Genomic DNA, 12,171 nt, shown 5'->3' on the forward strand with positions numbered 1-12,171 from the left:
ACTTCTAAACCACATAATAAAAGAAAATAACATTGACATATCTAGTACATCACCAAAACAATTGCGTCTAATGTTTGTATATAATGATGTGATACGACTGATTTCCTTTTTCTTTATGACTGCTTCGTAATCACCTTTTCAAGTGACGTTTTATATCTTTTGTAAGTGTTTCCTTAGTAGGTTGTACTTCCTTAGCCGCACGCTTTTATGCTTCCCCGTGTGCTAGGGGGGTCAGGGGCTGTTCTTACAGCTTTTATCGCAACTTTTTCTTGTTACGGAATAAAGTCAATTCAATTGAATTCAAAAACACTGAACTAGCTGAGCCTTTTAAAGTACTCTCGGAAAACTCTATATTGGTTAATTTCTCGATAATAGGTTGATCTTCGGAAGAGTCGTATTGCAGGTGGTACCACCTTCAATACGACTTGTGCAATAGCCCAGGTATTGCTATGGACGTAAAATTGTCTTGAAGCTTCAGTTCATATACGAAAAAAAACACTATTTCATAAGCATCGTATCACTCCTTTCGTGCAGAGAAAGCTGTTGGATGACTGTGGTGGTGGTGATCTTATCGCTGATCTGCATAGTCATCAGCCTGCTAGTGATCTTCGAGGTGCTATGGAACAGTAAGCACACTCATGAGTTGTTTCTTAGTTCAAGTTTATCCACGTATTATTTTGTTACAAGAAATGCGTAGATTAACTTAATGTAGATGTAGGTCCCAACGTATAAAATGTCACACTGACTTCCTATTAGAAAATGTGTATTCTATAGTTAATGTACGGTTGGCAGTTGAAACTGAAAGCTGCAGAATAAATCAGTGTAACATCGCATCGAGTGCAACAGTAACGGGCAACCTCGCCCCCTTTTTTTCTCAGTCACAATTTATGCAATCAGCTGGAAACGATGCCGTCATTGTCTCTGCTTGTATATGTAACTGAGCCATGTGATTGCGCGATAAACGAGAATCAGCGGCAATTTTTGCGTCAAGTAATGTGCGACAAGTTATATCATACTAGTAGGCTAATATGGCCGCCAAGATCTTTTCCCCAGCAGTCGTACTTGATATACGAAGCTTCATTTAGTGCTGACAATATGAAAGGTTGTTTTACAAAAAATTAGTGTTTATCTATCTGGCAGCTATAGACTTTTATTAACGATCTCCTATGTTTCCAGGTCCTTTATTTGCTGCGGTCTATAATAAGTAGGCGTGGAGGGGGGGGGGGGGGTTGAAACCAGAAGTTCAATTTTTTTACATGAGTGAATAGCTTTTAGTAGTCACCTTGAAGGCTGGTCGACATTACCGGCATTCCTTCTCGGAGTATCAAGTTGCCTAGTTGCGAAAACACACCATGGTTTTGGTGCACTTCCGCAACTAGACAAGGTAGAAGTGGGCTTATTTGGTAACCTCAAAGCACGTTCGCATGATGTGGCAGGTGCAGCGTTTCCTGACCCAAATGGTGAATTATGTGCCAGAAAATATCCTCTGAACACATTTGTGCGACCTCAGTTTTGCTTCGGTGGCCATGGTTTGCTGCGGTTATGGCTATGGCATGGTTATTGGCTGTAATTACTGACTGCGATCTGTAATACTGGCAAGTGAGACTGGCTAACTGTTGTTTACTTTCAGGCTCCGCCGGTGACATCACAATACGAGAGCCCGGAGAGGTGACCATCCACTTTGGCAATCAGGAGGACAACGATCAGGTGTTGGTCGTTCCACAACCGACGTATGAAGTTGCGCCGATGACAACGCCGAGAAAGGAACCGACCACCGCGCAGACTTCGCTGATAACCGCAGCGCAGACTTCCACGGAAATGAGAACCGAAGAAATAACACCCAAGAACGTCAAAACACAGACGACAAAGAAAATGACAACCGAAGAAATAACAGCCAAGATAGCCAAAACACAGACGACCAAGAAAACGACACCCGAAGATATAACACCGATAATACACTTATGATTCACCTTGGGAATTATACAGCGAATTCATCAAATGATTTCTGCTTTAGACGGTGAATGATGATGGATTGTGCCAATGAAAGTGTTATCCAACGAGTCAGTGAATTAAATGTTCACTCGATCGCCGAGTTAATCTACCAGTCAGTAGACGAATAGACCGTGTGGCGAAGAGGTGTCTTCCTTATCAGTTACTCGAAAATTGAGTTTATTGATTGATGACCACCGTCTTATGATGCAAGTTAATCATTATACTTGTCAATAGACTGTTATATCATTGTCTGAACACGCTGACTGTTGGTGGTTTCGCTCGACCGATTAATAGGCTAATCTCAAAAATACTTAAACCACTATTGAAAAATACTTGCCGTCTACCCAGGTGTGGCTCGAAGTTACGAAGAAAACCCAAGAGGCTTTCCGGAAAATCTAATTTCGCTGTTAAAAAGTATAAGTTGTTCTGCTTATGCGATGAAACACAGCACTATCTACTTTTTGGGGCGGTCGCTCTACCATCTGAGCTAACGAGGAGGCTAGCAGATTGCAGTGCGAGGCCGAATTAATCCTCAATTGGAAGCGCAAGGCTACAAAATATGAAAACATAATTCTATGAATGTGCGCAACGTGGAGGGAGATTGATGAATGGGAAGCCTTGTTATTCACCAATGACTACAGCACGAAGCTAAAGGGTCCCTGTGCTTCGAGTGGTCGATTAATTCGCGCCCGCTGTACCATCTTGTTTTGCTGAGATGGTAGAGCGACTGCCCTGAAAATGGGTTGGTACCAGGTTGGTTTGATCCTCGAGTCTGGAGAAATTTCTCTAATTTGAAATCTTTTTTTTTTTTGAGAATCGTGTATGGATACTTCGTAGCTTTGTGCGGCTCTTGAGCAGATGGCAACACTGCCCTTTCATAAAACGTTCTCCGCTGGCGAAATTTCTTAGAACTAATTTGCCATGTTCAAAATATTTGTTCTGATGTCTTTGTGTGCCACTTAATCGCTGACACACAAACACAGAGAGAAAGAACCTTACTTAGGAAAAATAGGGTTAAGTAAGGGGGCCGGAGGGTGGGTCCTCAGTCCAGGACTGTAGTGGCCACCACCACGCGCCGGGCCTGGTCGAGGAGGCTCAATTGAGTGTCCAGGCCAGTCCGGGTGAGGATGGCTGCCCAAGGCTCCCTAAAAGAATTTTGCGCTAATTCGGGTGAATTTAAACTTTGGGGCCGTGATTTGCACTGCCATTTCACACGGGGCATGGATGGCCTCCCACGACACCAGGGGCATCCATTGTCATTTCTGGTTGGCCAGATGGCATGCCACCTCCCCATACGTGGATAGGTGTTTGTCTGGATTTTTCTGTATAGCCGAACCTCCTCCGCTGCTAATTGTGTATTTGGTGCGGCGAGTTCTTGACGTGACCGACATTGATGTTCTAAGACATCGCACGCTAGTATTTGCTTGTTGTTTTCGATGTGTTTCCTTGCTGGGATTGAAGTCTCGAGAGCAAGAGCGTGTGCCCCTGTGTTGCGAGTGACACCAACATGGCCCAGACACCATACAATGTAACGTTCTTGTCTTAGTCGATCGCCGAAGATATTAAGGGCGATCCTGTGGAATTTCCGTGGAGGAAGAGCCGGCAGGCCGCTTGGGAGTCCGTGAGGACGTGTACGCGGGCCTCTCTCCTCCCTCCCGTTTCTCTATCGCCAAGACTACTGCAACCGCTTCCGCTGTGCTGGTGCAGGTCGTGCGGACCGTAGCTGTTTTCATGGGTCTTGGGTTTCTGGAGGGTCCCGGAACAGCCGCGATAACCTGTCCTCTAATGTCCTGTGCTGCGTCTGCGTACATTGTCTCGGGATGACTGCCGAATCGTTTTTATAATTGTTAGGCTCTGGCTTTAACGCCTGGCTTCATTAAATTTTGGGTTCATTTTTTGGGGGATGGGGGAGATTTTAAGGTTTCCTCGCGTCTCCCTTGGTATGCTTACTTGTTCACTGTTGCAGTATTGTTGGTTAGATCGGCTATCCCAGCACTTCTAGGACCCCCCTGCCTTCTCGTGACATATTTATGCGTTCTCGTTGTGGGACCATTATCATTGCTTTGTCTTCTTCAAAGGTATTGTACACCCCGAGAGCCTCGAGCATCTCCGTAGAGGTGCCCAGTGGTAGACCCAGGTTGGCCTTAGACTGTGCGCCGTGCGTTTTAGGATGTCTGCCTGCTCTGTCTCTTTGCGGTTAAGCTCTTGATAAGGGAGGCTGTATGCTATTCTGCTTATTGCAAAAGTTTGGAACTACTTTTATTGCATCTGATTCGCTTAGGCCTCTCCCGTTCCGTGTAATTATTCCTATCATTCTGGTGATTTGTTTTACCGAAGTCTTTAGAGTTTTTAGGGTGTCGTTTGCTCTTGTGTTGTGTTGTATCCGCAACTCCAAAATCCTCACTTTTTAAAATTCCTTAAGCGTAGAATCTCCAAGCTTCAGTTCAGCTTTTTGAGATTTGTTGCAATATTTTCCGTGCACAGTAATACATTGTTTTTTCAGATGGACATTTCATTCCGATGTCAGTAGCAAAATTAGCATGTTTATTGCTTCTTGAAGAATTTATCCTTTTGCTCTACTTGAACCTTTTGTCGCCCAAAGAGTAATGTCATCGGCATAAAGTGCAAAATTCAGATATGGACATTTTTCAAGCCGACGGTCTCGGTTATTGATCCCCAAGTTGAATAACAGGGGTGAGAGGATGACATCTTGTGTGTTGCCCCTATTTGGCATATTGAAGGAGTCGGATCGGGTTTATCCTAGCCCGATAGTGGCAGTTGTATGCCTCAAGAAGGATTTGATGTAATTATAAGTCTTTTCACCGCCCCTGGTTTTCTTAAGTTGTTGCAATACCAGTTTGTGTGCGATTGTATTGAATGAGGTTTTGAGGTCAGGGACCGCTTGTAGACGTTAACTTCCGGTTGGAATGTCGCTCAACACCTCTTCCATCAGTTTTAGGAACGAATCTTGTGTCGATAAGGGTGGAATGAAGCCATACATATAGTTTGACAGCAGATTGTGGTCTTCTATATAGTTTGTAAGTCTTGTGCGGATGACTCGTTCAAAACATTTTCCCCGGCAGGACGTGAGTGAGATGGGCCTGAGGTTTTGTATGTTGCGAACCTTGCCGGGTTTAGGCAGTGAAATGATTTCAGCCTCTTTCCATTGTTCGGGAACTTTCTCGGTTGGCCATACCTCTGTTAAATTACTCAGTTTGTTTCTTAGTTTGTTCATAATTTAAATTCCAAAGCATTGCATTCGTTAAGCGATCCTGCCCAGGCGCTGTATTTTTCTCAGCTAGCTGGGTTGCTGCGAAAAGCTCTGCTTCTGTTACACGGGCGACCCTAATTTCGTTCGAGCGCCCATCGTATGCTTTCGAGTATGACTGATTAATTGGTTGAACAATGTCTCTTTATTTGAGTTTTGCTGTTAGCTCGCCGTCCGTGCCCTTGAATTCTCGCACTATGGTCTCAAGGGCGCGTGACGACTCCGATTTTGTTGCGCCTGGGTCTAATATACTTCTAAGTATGTTCCAGGTTTTCTTTGCGGCGAGAGTTACCCTTAGGGAATCACTGAGCTGCGTTTAATGTTCTGTTTCTAATTTTTGCGCATTTGCTTGTTGTGCAATTACCTCTGAGTTTTCTATTGAGTCTTTGATTATTCCAGCGTTTTGTGAGGCTCCTGCGGCAGTCTCATAAGTGTAATAAATGTGGGTCTACCACGGGGTGTTCCACCGTCAGAGTGACGCTCTTAGAGTTGGTCGAGTGTGCTAGCTGTTCGCACGTCTTTCTACCACTGGTTGATATCCTGTATCTGCCCATCGGCAGAGCGAACTAATCTGTATATGCGAACTAATCAGTGACACGATCGCCGCCAGTCGACTGCAGCCAAGTCGAAGGTCAACCCTTTCAGCTCCCACTTTGATCCTCAAAGGCTGAATGAACGGACACCATCGCTCGTTTGAATGCGACAACCGTTGACTTCGAGACGTGATTGATCGACGGACATTTGACCACCTGGGGTTCTTGAACGTGCACTCAATACGCGTTGCATTGACGTTTTTGCATTTCGAGGGTGCGAAATGCAGCTTCCGGGGCAGGGATTTACTTCGTTGAACTTGGGCTTGGCAGGGCAACGCCAAAGTCACAACGCCAGCACGGCGGGTACCCGTGCGACAAATACCATGTTCCAGATGACGATACTACATCAGGATGGTGCCACCGCATCGGTTGGCGCAAACGTTTTATCACGTCGGTGTATAGGTTTTCGTTTATTGCTGCAGATATCCATGGTGCATCAGGCGTCTTGCACCAAGAATGCACTGAACATTGTCTTTGTTTTTGGCAGTTGTCGCTTCACTTTTTTAGAGAGAAATTAACCGTGACCTCGTCATGTGGCACTTTTGGCTCATTCGGACTGGCCACTTGAGGAAGTGGCGCTACTGCCAAGTTGGTCGTAAAGCGACCGGTCGAAAATGGTCGGAAATCGGTTGCTTCTTTCGAAAAGCGACTGATTTAGATCAGTTGCTCAATGCTCGAATTTTCAGTCACGCGACAGCAGTCACGAAGCTTCAGAAGGTGCGCAGGAACAGGACGTTTGTATACGCGGACGGCTTATTTTACGTGGCGAGCAGAAGTGAACGACATCAATCGCGAGACATTTTGGTACGGCGGTGGGCCGGTCGCACATGCTGGTGTGAACATTGGTCGCCTTGAGTCGCTTTTTGGTCGCCCGCCGCGGTGGCTTAGCGGCTACGGTGCGAAGCACGAGGTCGCGGGATCGAATCCCTGTCGCGGCGGCCGCATTTCGATGGGTGCGAAATGCAAGAACGCCCGTGTCCCGTGTATTGGGGTCACATTAAAGATCCCCCGGTGTTCAAAATTAATCCGGAGTACCCCACTACGGCGTGTGTCATAACCAAATCGTAGTTTCGGCACGTAAAACCCCAAAATTCAATTCAATTCGCTTTTTGGTCGCCAGTTGCAATCGGTCACACGACCTCCTCAAGCCGCCGCTGTGAATGAACACTTTGTCGCTTCTTTTGAGGGTCATGCTGATAGCACTAACTTTCATGTGTGATCACTCCTGACCCTTTCCCAAAGGTTTAGTTGTGATCGTTCGTCTGGATTCTTTCTGTTCGTGGGTCAGTTGGTGAGGGACGATTGTTGCATTGTGTTTTCATTTAGCTAAATTGGGGCGCTATAATGTAAAATGATTCTAAACTGTTGTGATTCCAAACTCCTGACGTCAAATTTACGTAACCACCGACGCAAGCATCGGGCGGTGACCCGCAGCGCTGTCTGAACAACCCAATCAAACACTCTCCTCGTTTATAGGAGGTCACCTTTGTTCGCTTTCAAAACTAATAACATTGTCTACACTCAGCGGTTTTTCTTATCTAATTGGCTGACAAGAGGCGAGGAGCACGCTCTAGTGGAGAGGGTTTCTATAGGGCCGAGCCAGCACAGTGAAAATAGATAACTGCATGAAGAGGGTGGTGCCGGCTTCTCCGATTGGTCCACTTCGCCTTACTTAGCTTGCGGTGGCTGGTCGAAAATGAAAAAAAAAAATATGGGGTTTTTACGTGCCAAAACCACGATCTGATTATGAGGCACGCCGTAGTGGGGAACTCCGGAAATTTGGACCACCTGGGGTTCTTAACGTGCACCTAAATCTAAGTACACGGGTGTTTTCGCATTTCGCCCCCATCGAAATGCGGCCGCCGTGGCCGGGATTCGATCCCGCGACCTCGTGCTCAGCTGCCCAACACCATAGCCACTGAGAAACCACGGCGGGTACTGGTCGAAAATCGCAGCGGCGTGCAACGGAATGATAAGAATGCCGCTAAAACGGATCCTCAGCAAGGAAGAGGTGGTAGAGTGATGTATGCATGCCGAAAGGGCACGAATTTTTTTAGAAACGTTTTTTAGAAAGTTATCCTCATCGTCTACCTCTGCCCATGGAGACCCTACCGGCAGGGGCGGTAGCCACAGGGCCGTACCAACAGTGCAAATTACAATGCACTCCGTAAGTTTATAGAAGCATCAAGCCGGATACGTTGCTGGTGATTCTATCTCTCTACTGAGATTTTGTCACAAGTTCTCACAATCACTACTTTTTGAAAATTTACCTATATTTTCTCAATAAATAGGTTTACTAACTTGCTTTCTCAAAAAATATTTTTATGTATAGGTAATCATTTAATTTCTATTTCTTGTGGCCAATCCCCCTCGTGGGTATCTCCCACATTGAAAAGAAATCAACCTTAACATAAAAGGGACCAACATTTTTTCTATAAGCGCTGTTAATTCTCGAAATTGATAATTGAATAGCTCAATAAATCACCGATTGCGTGTTCGAAGTTATTCTAATGCCACCATAAGAGCCACAAGATTTGCTGTTTATATATAAATACAGTTATTTTTATTTCTGCATCTGCCAGGTGAATCTATTTCTTAATTATCATAAACGTTATACCTCACCCTGATTTACTTTTTCGTTTAGGTTTTTTTTTCTCTCACTACTCTTTAACCTTTAACCGCCGGTTTCTTGGCCAATCGAAGCAAAAGGAAGCAAGCTGATATTTGAGTACTAAATCATGGCATTACTATTATAAATTGCACGGCTTAGAAAAATTAATATATCTGTTTTGATTACTAAATTGCACAGTAACTATAGCTTCTAGAAACACAATGTGAAAGTCACAGGTGCCCAATTCTTGGCCAATCCCCCAGGGTGGGTATGAGCCATATTTTAAGGACATCATCATCAGCTGAAGGGAACAGCCTGAACGACATCGAAACAACGTCAACCGCCGCCATCTCCCCCGCTGTCGTAATACTTGCTTGTGATGGAGGGCGCCGGTGACGGAGCGGACGCCGGTCTAGATGATCCAGCAGTGACCGAACAGACGCCGCCTGCCGCCGACGGGGACCGGGTGAGGTCGCAGTGCCTGCATGACTTTGTTGTAAGACCGCAAGCGTTAAAGGGTGTCTTTAAATTCTGGCCAGTGGTATCGAAGACAGTTCGTGTTGACTGCGAAGAAGACAGCTTCGAGCCCGAGTAATGGAATGCATTTGGAAGATGTTTCTGCAACTTGACGCCATCTCGCGTCGACAAGAAAAGACTAAGAGACGGACACATTATGGTTGTATATGTGAACACTTTGCGTTTGCGTGCGTATGCGAAACGCTACTTAGGCTACATTATGCGCATAACGGTTTTCTTTGTGCGAAGGCAACCTTCCCGTCGAGTTCCCCAGCGTGCTGCTCAGCCGCCGCCATTTCGTTTGGACAGCCAAACAACCTGAATCATTTTTAATACGATTGGCACTCCTAGAATATTACACGGACTTTCCGGTATCTATCTATCTATCTATCTATCTATCTATCTATCTATCTATCTAGCTATCTATCTATCTATCTATCTATCTATCTATCTATCTATCTATCTATCTATCTATCTATCTGCAGCGCTACAGGTGTGTCCCTTCGCACGCGCTGCCCACGGGAAGCGCTTCTCATAAACATCACCGTTTCACACGCGCCTTCTCGTGGTCATCGAGTCTCTCTTCATGTCGGTCTACTTACGCCGCAGCACATCTGCTTACTTAATCAGCTCATGTTTACTACAATTCATATTGCTACCAAAGCCACTCACCTTACTTCGTATGACATTGCTCTGTTGCTATCGCATTCATTGCTTCGCCCTTAGGGCGAAACTGTGACATTTTTTTAATACGACTGGCACTCCTAGGATATTACACGGACTTTCCGGTATCTATCTATCTATCTATCTATCTATCTATCTATCTATCTATCTATCTATCTATCTATCTATCTATCTATCTATCTATCTATCTATCTATCTATCTATCTATCTATCTATCTATCTATCTATCTATCTATCTATCTATCTATCTATCTATCTATCTATCTATCTATCTATCTATCTATCTATCTATCTATCTATCTATCTATCTATCTATCTATCTATCTATCTATCTATCTGTTTTCCCGCCAACTTGGGTCACTTGGTAGTCGATGGCCCAATATAAGTTGAACATCGGGTGGCTGTGCTCATGATCGCATTTATGATTGCCAGTCAGCCTCTGAAGCCTGTGCTGGAGCACCGTTTATCTAGGTGAAATACTGACAGGGGACCCTGATCCCGTGAAGGAAATTTACAGAAGAATAAAAATGTATTAGAGTGTATAGGGCAGATAATTGTGACCGGGAGCTTAGCGTTGCCACTGAAAAAAAAAGTGCACAATCATCGCATTCTAGCAGGGCTAACATGTGGGGCAGAAACTTGGAGATTAACGAAGCTCGAGAGCAAGTTAAGGACCGCGCGAAGCGATGTAACCAAAAATGTTAGGCGTACCGTTAAGAGACAGAGAGTAAACAGGGATAGCCGGTATTCTAGTTCACATTAAGAGAAAGACATGTAGCTGGGCAGGCCATGTAATGCGGAGGGCAGGTAAATGCTGGTGCATTAGTGTTACAGAATGGGTCCCAAGGAAATGGAGGCGCAGTCGAGGACGGCAGAAAATTAGGTGGGGCGATGAAATAAGAAAATTTGCAAGCCCAAGTTGGAATCAGCTAGCGCAAGACCGGGGTAATTGGAGATTGCTGGGAGAGGCATTCGTCCTGGAGTGGACAAAAAAAAAAAAGAAAAAAAAAAAGAAATAGGCTGCTGCTGTTGATGATGGTGACGATGATTGGTCGAGCAGGATAGAGTCGCACCGCTCTAATAACTACTGTCAAATATTACCCGAGTGTACTATTAGCTAGCTAATGCCGACCAATTGAAATGTATGTGTAAATTGTGTTAACTAATGGGGGAATCAACTTTAATATGGAATTGTATCGGATGTGAAGCCTCCTCCTGGATTTTTTGTTGCACTGACTTTGCGCACTCGTTGTAACCTTCCGTATCAGGGGCAGGTAGCGGCTGACTGAACTTCACATTATCTTTGCAGATGTACTCTCCTGCTCCGCTGTTATGGCTTTTGGTGCTATGGATATTGCGCGACTGAACGAATAGGGGATTCGCATCTACTTATTTACACGTTGCGTTTGCTCTATCTCGTTTCAGTGTTGCGATGACGGGATGTGCACCTGCGGAAAGGTGAGCTGAGTGAGTGAGTGAGTGAGTGAGTGAGTGAGTGAGTGAGTGAGTGAGTGAGTGAGTGAGTGAGTGAGTGAGTGAGTGAGTGAGTGAGTGAGTGAGTGAGTGAGTGAGTGAGTGAGTGAGTGAGTGAGTGAGTGAGTGAGTGAGTGAGTGAGTGAGCGAGCATATAGCAGGTGTAGGCTAGTGGACGAGAACTGTACTCGGCGAGAAGCTGACAAATAATGATGCACCAAATCCCGGGAAATGAGCCATAGCAAGCTTTACTTTAATAAAGGATTTATTAATGCGAAATCATTAGATTTCCCATGAGGCAGAAAATCCGGCGCGATCAAGCGATGCTACTAAAAAATGGACAACGGCGCAAAGAGTAAAAACACGGCAATAAAATGCTAAGATTGACGTCACATTTCTCAGGGAGGTTCCTGTAAACAAAGTGAATTAATGGCTTTAAGAAGAGAATTTGGTACATTTCGGTCTGGGTGGGGATCGAAGCCGGATCTCGGGGGGGAGACGAGCGCGCTGCCCCGACGTCACGGCGGCTCTATAGTTGTGCCTTCCTGAAGGTGTGCCTAGTGCGTGCGTGATTGCACACGTCAGGTCGCAGCCATCTTGCTGACTAAGCGTATGACCTAGTGCGTGACGTCATTGGGCACGTGACGGCGCAGACAGTGCGGAGGAGGTGGCGCCACGTCATGAGTGTATATAAATGAACGCGTTCATGGCGTTTGGAGGTCTACAAACGGTATAATGCGTTCGCATTCCAACACGTAAGCAGTCTTAAGTGTGTCTGCCGGATTTCTTTCGAAAGCGCATATTTGTTACATGCAGTGAAGATATCTATGTATGCCGTTTGTCAGTTGCATTGCGTAATTTCGAAGAAAACGCAACCGACCCGCACATCTGTAAGGGTGGTACGGTGGTTAATATGAACCGATGCATTATTGTTTGGTGTGTGGTGCTACAGTTGAACGTTTTTATAACGAACTGCTTGGGGTATCGAAATAATTCGTTATACACGTCACTTCGTTGTAAACATCGCGCACCGC

General features: G+C 45.3%; 1 long non-coding RNA gene across 1 annotated transcript; it reads left to right on the plus strand.

Moving 5' to 3' along the window:
* The first annotated feature begins 424 nt into the window (after positions 1–424).
* Positions 425–1,929, plus strand: LOC125945302 (uncharacterized). Its single transcript, XR_007466799.1, has 3 exons — positions 425–441; positions 535–626; positions 1,631–1,929. It is a non-coding gene; the product is annotated as an uncharacterized LOC125945302 (long non-coding RNA).
* The last annotated feature ends 10,242 nt before the right edge of the window (positions 1,930–12,171 follow it).

The sequence above is a fragment of the Dermacentor silvarum genome, chromosome 5, assembly GCF_013339745.2.
Source record: "Dermacentor silvarum isolate Dsil-2018 chromosome 5, BIME_Dsil_1.4, whole genome shotgun sequence".
In the NCBI taxonomy this organism is placed as follows: Eukaryota; Metazoa; Arthropoda; class Arachnida; order Ixodida; family Ixodidae; genus Dermacentor; species Dermacentor silvarum.